Genomic DNA, 10548 nt, shown 5'->3' with positions numbered 1-10548 from the left:
GTCGGCTGACCGCCGACGCAGCCGACGGCTGCTGGCGCGCTCGGGCGTCGCTCGGCGCCGAATAGATCCTGCTGCATTTCGCGCCGGTCGCGCCGGACTCGCATGTATAGGAACCTGCTTCGCGGGCTGTTTCGTCGGTTCCCGAAAGGTGGCGCGGGTGTTCTTCGCTTTACTGCGCATGCGCTCTTCTAGATGCGATCGCACCGGCGCGTTGGGCCGGCTCGACTGTAGCGGAGACCAATTTGCGCCTGGTGTAGCGTCGCCAACTCGGCGTGACGAAACGCAACGTCCTCGCGGGCGCTCGCGTCGGACGTCGGAGTATAACAGAGCCTTTATCCGTGGCGTCCGGGCTCGAAGGCTTGCACTTGTTTGGGTCCGGAAGCTCGATAGGGAAGAAACGTAGGTGAGCGCGCTCGCTGCGTGCGCCGGCGAGAGTTGCACTTGACTCTCATAACAGCTTCTATTCGTTGTAATAGTGCTTCGCTTTCACTCTGGCGTACAACCGACATGACTTGTTTTCGTCTAGGCGACAGGACCGAGCAGTGCAGCACTTAGCAGGTGATCGGCGCGCAGTTACACTCCCCGTTGGTCCCTTTCTTGCCGGGCGTTTGCGCACGACACGCACTACGGTGCGGTCTAAACAGGGCGTCGGCGACGCTCGGAGCTCTTCACAGGCTGACTCACGTGGTCGTTTGCATGGTGGTCGCACTGTAGATGAGCGAGATCGAGGTTTGCGCTTTGTGAGATACGAAGGAAGTCCTTCAAAAATCCTTGGAACGGTGTCAGCCTTCAGCGTTGGTTTGTCGCGTTTCTGCGACACGGAGTCGTGGTTGATGTTAAAATCATACGCAGTGATAATGTCCGAGGCGTCGAAATGGTTCGCACAGACACGTGTATACTTCGACTCAAAGTTAATTATCACCGCTTTCTTGCAGCGGTTTCCATTTCTCGCGCTGCTGCTTGTCTAACGGTAAACAAAACAACGACACCTTCTTGCTTCCCTTGTAGCCGGAACGGCACCCCGGCACGCAACATCTGTTAGGCATCCTAGTCCTGCGACAGCGTTTCTTCTAACTTGAACATATGATATCCAGCAGCTTGTCTCGCACTGCGCGAGTATTTCAATACGCGGACGGCGCAGACGATCGCCTCTGTGGCGCAGCGGCGGCGCGTTGCGGCATTTTCGAGCAGCGTATGAAGCTCGCCCATAGCGTGACGGTGCAGTTTCGTGACCATAAAGAGAATTGAATGACTCTGGTTGTAGTATGGACTTGCTGCTTGTCCGAAGCGGTACCGTTGTTAGGAATGAGGTATCGTGGCCCATCGCTATCGTGCTCGGAGTAGTCAGTAATGGCAAGGTGAAGAAGGAAAAGATTTTATGTACAACTATTTACATATTTTTGCTACCAGGCAACATGACTGCCAGCCCGACCACGTCGGCTGGTTCGACTCCGTTCGAGTCGTTCTCCTTCTCGTTCCTCTTCTCGACGGACCGGCACGGCCTTAAATCGTCTAGCCGTCCATTGTCCTGTTGACCGTCCGCCGGTCGCAGGTGTTGGGCTCCTATCCAAGTTCTCCAAATTGCGGCGCGCGGCCAGAAGTATCAATTGCGACGCGCTGCCAGAAGCCGCACGCAGGTGTTGACGTCCTCTTCGTACTTTGACCGTCCGCCGGCCGCAGGTGTTGACGGTCTTCTAGTCTCTTGACCGCCCGCCGGCCGCAGGTGTTGACGGTCTTCTAACCTGTCGAGCGTCCGCCGGCCGCAGGTGTTGACGGTCTTCTAGTCTCTTGACCGCCCGCCGGCCGCAGGTGTTGACGGTCTTCTAACCTGTTGAGCGTCCGCCGGCCGCAGGTGTTGACGGTCTTCTAGTCTCTTGACCGCCCGCCGGCCGCAGGTGTTGACGGTCTTCTAACCTGTTGAGCGTCCGCCGGCCGCAGGTGTTGACCTTCCTCCGAACTGGGATGCGCCGGCATGAGCAACACGCAGGTGTTGACCTTCCTCCGAACTGGGATGCGCCGGCATGAGCAACACGCAGGTGTTGACCGAAGTCCAGGTGCTGATTCCTCTCCTGGTTGCCCGAAAGCAGATGCCCAGGCACAACAGCACCCCCGCCGCCAAACAATGCATCAGGAGGACGAGCTGCTCCACGTAGCTCGGCTGAATTGATGCGGCCGGACACCAGGCTCATCCACGGCTCGAGGCGAAGCTCCCAAGATCACCGCTCTCGTGACATTCCACACGAACCCTCGGCTGGCACGGACTCGATGCTCCTGTGGATAAGACGAACTCGACAGGGCAACCATTATCAAACTACACCCAACGCTGCAAGTGCCCTCCGCACTCCCTCGAATTGCCAGACATGAATGAAACAAATCTTACTGACAACTAACGTTCCCGCTTTAAATAAAACGAGGAGAAGTGCGTATCGCATGACGACGAGTTCAACAACAGACCTCCATTTCAGGTGTTGTTAAAGAAACAACTCCGAGGAAATACAAGAATTGTAATTGTACTAAAGCTGCTTAGGCATGGAAGATAAACAACCAAGGAAGCCAACGGAAGCTCAAAGACTTCGCTAAATTCTCACTAAACGCTCTCAGCGTAAGCGTAACACAGTAAGAACACAACATGGTTCTACTAACTATGAACTGAAATTGAAAATAAAGCTTACACGCTTCACATAAAACAATGTTGAACTACCTTTTTCTTTAAATGCTCACGCTAACTAGTACAAAAACAAAACTCAACCTACAGCTAGCTCCGTTGAAACAATTTTCAACTATAACGCTAGAAGATTAACCTCCAAAATATAGACACTACATAGGTCAAAATTACTGCCTCTACAGTAAACACAAACAAGTAAAATTCGGTTACGCTCGACAAACACCACTCTTTCACACTTAGCGTCGTAAAATCTTTACTCACGGCTAACGTGTATTATTTTACGCCGTCTGCTCACTCCCATGCGGGTTACTGCTTCCGCATGTTATTCTTATTATTGCGCCACTAAAGCTAGACATGTTCCCGTGAGCACTCTGTCACGCTGCACCCACATCAGGAACTGAATCCGCAAACGACATCCGTAATTGCACGTACTAGTGCCACTGCGAGCTTCTACTCCGCGGATGTACGACTAACCTAGCTCTACTCTTATGGTCACAATCTTTACAAACAACCGAGCGACTCGCTATAACCTTTCCTCATTCGCTCCTACACAGAACGCACGCCAAAAAAAAAAAATAAATAAATAAATAAATTTTTGCGTGGCTCTACCAAAACTCGCACAAAGCCTAGCCTTGCCTATCCTTCTCGCAAGCTCTCAGCTTAACGCCTAAGGTTCCGCTAACAACTCGTGGGACACCTTGACTTATTAGGGAGCTCCCGAACGGCGCACACAAAGCCCTGCGCCGGCCTTTCGTGTAACTGCGCACGTGTCATACGCCAACCGCTTGCGGGCTCCCGCTAAGTGACGGAAACAGCAGGCCTCAAACGCCAACGCTAACTCAGCGCACGCCACTCGAAAACCGCCCAATGTTTCCTTGCGTCCACGCATGACACGCAACGGAAACGCCACAAACTCTTTTCGTAGTCAGCTGACGTAACCCTATTCAAGGCGCTCATCTCTTAAAGCCCTTGACTCGCTCTGATACGTGTCACTAACCATCTGATAGCTAACCGCACAACGCATATCGGCAAACAAACAAAACCACAGAGCGCTTAAAGAAAACAAAGTTGAATAACAGCTAACTAAGCCATCAATACTCGCGGAAATAACAAGGAATACCAAATACTAACTAAAATTAACAGTCAAAATTCCTTTCAACAAATCCTGGGTCGATATTCCAGGAAAAGCCAACAGCTGTCCTCAACAACTTTTCAGGCGTACTCGCGGTGGTCGCGCCCAGAAGGCTTTTCTCGTCAAGCGGGGTGTACGATACGCATGAAAGTTAATCACCCCCTCGTCGAGCCTCACTACTTTCCCTGTAGCGGACTTTTCTTTGTCGCCTCCTGCCACCTCGCGAAGGTCACCGACCTCGCGGTGTCGCACCTGTTTCAACGTTCCTCGAAAGGAACAACGGGGAGTTCTTTTACCCACTGACCCTTTCCGCGAATCATGCGCTTCTCTTTTCTTTTTCTTTCGGCTGCTTGGACGCCTGCGATCTCGCACCTGATCCGACGCTCTTCGAAAAGAACAACGGGAAGTTCCTTTGCCCGCCGACTCTTTCCGCGAATCATGCGCTTCTCTTTTCTTTTTCTTTCGGCGGTACGGGCGCATGCGGTAGAAACCTGTCCCTGACAGCAATCGCACTTGTCTTGCAATTTCGCGCCGACTTTTGAACTTCTTTCTCAACCGCGTCGCGACCTTTGTCGCATTTCTATCTTTCGGACGCTTTCTCCCTTTCGCACGCTTCTTGGTGCAGACTTTGGAGCATTCCGTCCGCCTCCGATGCTCATCAGCATCAACATGCTCCTCAGCTGTCTCGCGCTTACTGTCTTGATGATTGCGCATCAATTCATCCTCTGACCGATTCCGCGAACCATGCGCTACTCTCCTCCTGTTCTCTTGGTGGTTCAGACGCATGCTGTAGAAACCGGTCAATAATGACAATCGCGTCCCTCTCGCAATTTCGCGCCGACGTCCGAACTTCTTCCTCAAACGCGTCGCGACCTTTGCCGCATTTCTGTCTTGCGGACGCTTTATTTTTGCCCGACTCTTTGTGCATACTTTGGGGCCTTTGTCACGATACCTATGTGCGCGACACCTCGTTGCGCTCCTGCCTCTACACGGCAGTGAAAAAGATGAGAAAAGACGGAAACCTCGGCTTCTGAATCTCATCGACATTCGCTTCCTCGCGATGCGCTTAGCGCACAATCTAGATCCCCGCGGGACTCTCAACTTGGGACGTTTCCTAGCACGCCTTCTTGGGATTTCAGGCCAAGCCGTCTCGAGAGATGCGGTCGTCGCGTTCTGCCTGCGCTTTAGCACGCTTACCGCTACTGGTACGTCTCTCTTTCGTTCCCCTTTTTCTTTCGCCGGCGCCTTTTCCTCCCTGAACGGCTCGGAATGCTGGCAGCTTCGACGCACGCGCGCGCAAGTACGCTGCCTTCGATATTCACCGCCAAAATCTCAGGCGGCTCAACTAGCCTATCCTCGGTGTCGTCGCTAGGTGTCCTTACTTCTGACATAGCGACAGTCTCGACACTCTCTAACTCAGTTAGCTCGCCCTGAGATGTCTCTCTAGCTTCGGGTGATCTATCACTATCCTGGATAGCCCCTTTTTTTAGGCCTCCGAAGGCGGCCTCTGCGTCCTGCGCTTCGCGACTTATCTCGACCTCTTGGTCTCCGCGGCGCGCCTCGTCTTGCACCTTTCGACGCGCTTCGTCCTCACGCGCCTCAGCTTCTCGCGCTATATGAAGTGCCTCTTGTTCTCGCGCCTCTTTCGCTTTTCGAAGCGCCTCGTCCGCTCTCGCCCATCGAAGCGCCTCAGCCTCTCGTTCTCTCTGATGCGCCTCCTCCTCTAGGGCCTTGTGACGCGCCTCTGCGTCCTGAAGCGCCTCGTGACGGGCCTCAGCCTCCTGTGCCTCGCGACGCCTCTCGACCTCTTGGTCTCTGCGGCGCGCCTCATCCTTTTGCGCCTCGGAGCGGCTCACAATACTAGACGCCTCGTCCCTCGTACTCGCATGTACGGAACTCTGTGGAGTCAAAGCTCCAAATGGCTGAACTGAGCTATCCTCGCGGTCTTCGTCAGTTATGTCCTGTGACTGAACGACAGCCGCGACGCTCTCTAAGCTAGTCAGCTTGCTCTGAGGAGTCTCTTCCATTACTGGAGCTTTATCACTGCCCTGCAAAGACCTCTCTCTTGGGCCTTTGCATTCGGCTGAACCTACATTACCCCACTGGCTGAACAACGTATCCTTAACCTCAGTTACTTCCTGCAGGCCGTCTGACACTAAGGCTAAAACTGAGCCTTTCCCACGTCCGAGGCACTCTGCGTGCCTGTTGGCCATCTTTCCTCTTCCCCCATGCGTGCCCTCGTCCGATGTCCTAGCTTTGCGCCTATGACTCAAACGCTGTTGGAATCCTTTTGCTGACAAGCGACATTTGCGCAACAGCGCCTCTTTGACCTTGTCATACGTTTCCGCGTCCTTCCTATTGAGTCTAGCTATTACATCGGCGGCCTCGCACGGAAGAAGAGTTAGCAACTCTTGCGGCCAACTTTCTAGGTGGATTCCTGCCTTCTCGCACGTTCGCTCAAAATTAACAAGAAACAATGCGATGTCCTGGCCAATTTCGAACGGCTGTAACAGGTCTTCCATCTTTACCGCCTCCCTCACTATGGGAACCTGTCTTGCGGCGGATATACGAAGTTCCAGCTCTTTTAGGTTCAATTCATGTTGCCTCTTGGCAGCTTTCTCTTGATCTATTTCCTCTCTTCTAGCTCGAATATCCTCATGAGCTTCCTGGGCCTCCTCGACAGTTACCCTCTCTGCCTCCAAAATCGGGAGGATCTGCCGTTTCCGTTTAGCAGAGCCAACCGAAATGCCCAACTCCTTGCAAATTTCAAGGAGGTCCTGCACACTGAACTTGTCCATACTGACACTGCACTCCGCCTCGTTTACCCTCTACTTAAACTAAGCGGTCAGACCATCCAATTCTTGGCTGACCAAACAAAGTTACAAGTCTGCAACAAAACCTGCTAACAAAGACTTGGGCTAGCTAGGTCTGGCAATAAGAGAAGTAAACTTCAGGCACTCACCACACCAGGGTAGCTGACGCTGGCCGATCCCACCGAGCTGCCATCCACTGTTAGGACTGGGGTAGGGCCCCTCGGGTGCCCAGCGTAGGATCCGAGGTCGTTGCATCCCACCGCTGCCACCACTGTTACGACTGGGGTAGGGCCCTTCGGGTGCGCGGCGTAGGATCCGAGGTCGTTGCATCCCACCGCTGCCACCACTGTTACGACTGGGGTAGGGCCCTTCGGGTGCGCGGCGTAGGATCCGTGGTCGTAGCATCCCACCGCTGCCACCACTGCTAGGAATGAGGTATCGTGGCCCATCGCTATCGTGCTCGGAGTAGTCAGTAATGGCAAGGTGAAGAAGGAAAAGATTTTATGTACAACTATTTACATATTTTTGCTACCAGGCAACATGACTGCCAGCCCGACCACGTCGGCTGGTTCGACTCCGTTCGAGTCGTTCTCCTTCTCGTTCCTCTTCTCGACGGACCGGCACGGCCTTAAATCGTCTAGCCGTCCATTGTCCTGTTGACCGTCCGCCGGTCGCAGGTGTTGGGCTCCTATCCAAGTTCTCCAAATTGCGGCGCGCGGCCAGAAGTATCAATTGCGACGCGCTGCCAGAAGCCGCACGCAGGTGTTGACGTCCTCTTCGTACTTTGACCGTCCGCCGGCCGCAGGTGTTGACGGTCTTCTAGTCTCTTGACCGCCCGCCGGCCGCAGGTGTTGACGGTCTTCTAACCTGTTGAGCGTCCGCCGGCCGCAGGTGTTGACGGTCTTCTAGTCTCTTGACCGCCCGCCGGCCGCAGGTGTTGACGGTCTTCTAACCTGTTGAGCGTCCGCCGGCCGCAGGTGTTGACGGTCTTCTAGTCTCTTGACCGCCCGCCGGCCGCAGGTGTTGACGGTCTTCTAACCTGTTGAGCGTCCGCCGGCCGCAGGTGTTGACCTTCCTCCGAACTGGGATGCGCCGGCATGAGCAACACGCAGGTGTTGACCTTCCTCCGAACTGGGATGCGCCGGCATGAGCAACACGCAGGTGTTGACCGAAGTCCAGGTGCTGATTCCTCTCCTGGTTGCCCGAAAGCAGATGCCCAGGCACAACACCGTATAAGCTGTTTCCATGGGCAGTGTTTAGACGAAGACGATGGTGCATAGTTTCCAGATGTCGAGGAATTCTGGATGGGAGTCTTGTTCTGAGATGTGGGTCGATTGAGTGGAGGAAATCATAACGATGTGTCGGAAGGTTCCAGAGCCTCTTATTTTCTTGAGAAGCAAGTATTTTAGCCAGCTGGGAAGCATATTTGGTGAAATAAGTTCGCCTATAATTTTGGTATTGAAGACATTTGCGTGCCGCTTCATCTGCTTTTTCATTGGCCAGAATACCGCAATGAGCCGGTATCCACTGAAATGTGATAGAGTGACCTGTGGTATTAGCCAAGTGGTGTAAGTATGCTGTGTCGAATGAAACGGGGTGAAAATTCGTGTTCTTTAAAGGGGCCCTGCAACACCTTTCTTAGTTATATTGGAATAGTCCCATTATTGGCGTATGACTCTTCACGAGTCATATGCCGCAAAAATTTTTCGAATCCGTCAAGTCTAAGTGGTGTTACCAAATTATAGAGATCACGTTCCGCAGCTTTCTCCCTCAACTCAACGCCGCGAGCGCGCGGAAAGCTGCTCGGGGCGTGAAGGGAGGGAGGGCGGATGTGCGAGGAGGCGCCGAAGAGCCACGTCAGCGCCGGCGGCATTTTTTTTCTTCATTTTTTTCTCTCTGGCGTCTTGGCGCAACCACTTGGTCTGTGGCACCACTTCCGGTCGGCTTGCGCGGTCGTCGTCGAGCGCCCATCGCGCCGTGTATCGCGCGTGCTTGAAAACTGCGAGTCGGTTTGTTAATGTTGAGTGTGCACCTCGAACTGCCGTAGTGTTCTCATCGCTCTGCCAACCATGGACGCAAACCTGCGTGCGCGTTTGGAACGAATGACAGCTGAGATGGGTTTCGACCCACACTCCGATACACTGCCTCGTCGCACTGCTCGCGGTTGAATGATTGAATCGTATTCAACACGGCAAAGCTGCGTGCACCCATCTCCCAGTGGCGGTACTTCGATGCTGTTTGCTCTTCGAATGCGGGCGCACAGCGAGTGCGGGCTGACAACAAAGAACTAAAGACTAGAAGGAAGGATCGTGGGGCATCTGGCCGGCGCGGACCCATCCCCCGGCTGTCTGCAGCTACCGTGAAAATGCGAGTCTGCTTGCTAGCTGTGTCCCGGTTTCTCGGGAACCTGAGACTACGGGGAGGATACGCCGAGGTACGGCTCGATGACATACTGAACAGACAGCGAACGGGACTCTCGCCATACAGCGAACACAGGTATCCTAAGCTAGCCGGCGCCAGCATTGTTATCGGAGAAATGCTGCACCGCTGCCCTCGGTCGGTCGTGAGAACGTGCCGACGATGCAGTTTCCAGCTGACGAGGCAACACTCCAACGGCTGCCACTCTCAACGGCAACCGGCGATGGCCAAAGCACAGAAATATTCACGATTTCGGCACTGCGCATGGTGAAGAAAACGGCAACCACGCACCTACGAGCAGACGAGCTATCGGTGAGACCGGAAGTGCTAATATTAATGTTGTTCGGTGTTTTTAACGGCATAACACAACATAAACATACATATTATCTACTTATTGAACTCAAAATTAACAACGAGGTAATAATGAGGGTGTTATCGTGATTATAACATCAGCCAATAGTGGAAACTGCCGACAATCGCGCGTCATATATTGCGCACTAATACATCATTTGTCGAGAGAAGAGGGAGCGAGTTTTCAGCATACTTTGAGAATTTATTGTAAATTCCAGGCCGCTCGCTTCGCTATAATATTTGGCTCGCGTGTTCTCGGGAGCCTCGACTACCGATTGGCAGCGCTTTTTGACCCTGCTCAAAAAGTGTTGCAGGGCCCCTTTAAGAGGTTGAACAATACCTGCAGTAGTGCTCCCTTGGAGACGGTGAATATTACCCATCGGTCCGGCGTTTGGCGCAAGGTGTAGAGGACAGCTTCTTTGATACCATGAAGTTCTGCTGTGGTCGAAGACGTCCTCTGCTGTAGTATATAGGTGTATATGTAATACATGATTAGCTTAAGCAGGCTCGGCGACGTACTATTTACAGCCGCTCTGTTTCGGAGGGGATGCCAATTCATCATCGATAGACGAATTTCAAAGTAACCTCCCAATTACGGATAGCGGGAGATCTGCGGAAGTCCACCAATTTCGTCCGCATTAACGGGCCATGAAGACACCTTTGGTGATGTGGACCCGAAACACATCCTTCGTGCACATGCCGGCCTCGTTTGAGCGGTGGCGCGGGTGTTTAGCGGTCGAAATTAGTGATAAGGCGGCCGAATTTAGCGATAGTGTCAGTGGCAGTGTCGCCAAAAGAGATCGCCCCATAAATGGAGGTGAAACGCAAGAATACACCCGCGTATTTATGTTTTTAAATAAACCCAGGTGGTCAATACTAATCCGGTGTACCCCGCTCCACGGCATGCCTCGTAATCATATCGTGGTTTTGGCACGTAAAACCACAGAATTCACCGCCTATGTCATCCCAAGCGGCAGCGCTCTCGGACGCTGCTAGTCTGCGCAGTGGCGGACAGGCACAAAAACCGTCGCAAGGACGGATGAAGGCATGACACAACGAGCGCGTCGCGTGTTCTCTCTTCCTTTCTCTCCATTCACTATTTTTGGGTTGGGGTACAACCATGACCACAATCAAACAATCCCAACTTGCAAGCTTCCAGCATTTTAAAT

This window comes from Rhipicephalus sanguineus, chromosome 1, assembly GCF_013339695.2.
Source record: "Rhipicephalus sanguineus isolate Rsan-2018 chromosome 1, BIME_Rsan_1.4, whole genome shotgun sequence".
Classification (NCBI taxonomy): domain Eukaryota; kingdom Metazoa; phylum Arthropoda; class Arachnida; order Ixodida; family Ixodidae; genus Rhipicephalus; species Rhipicephalus sanguineus.
This window is presented reverse-complemented; position numbering follows the sequence as displayed.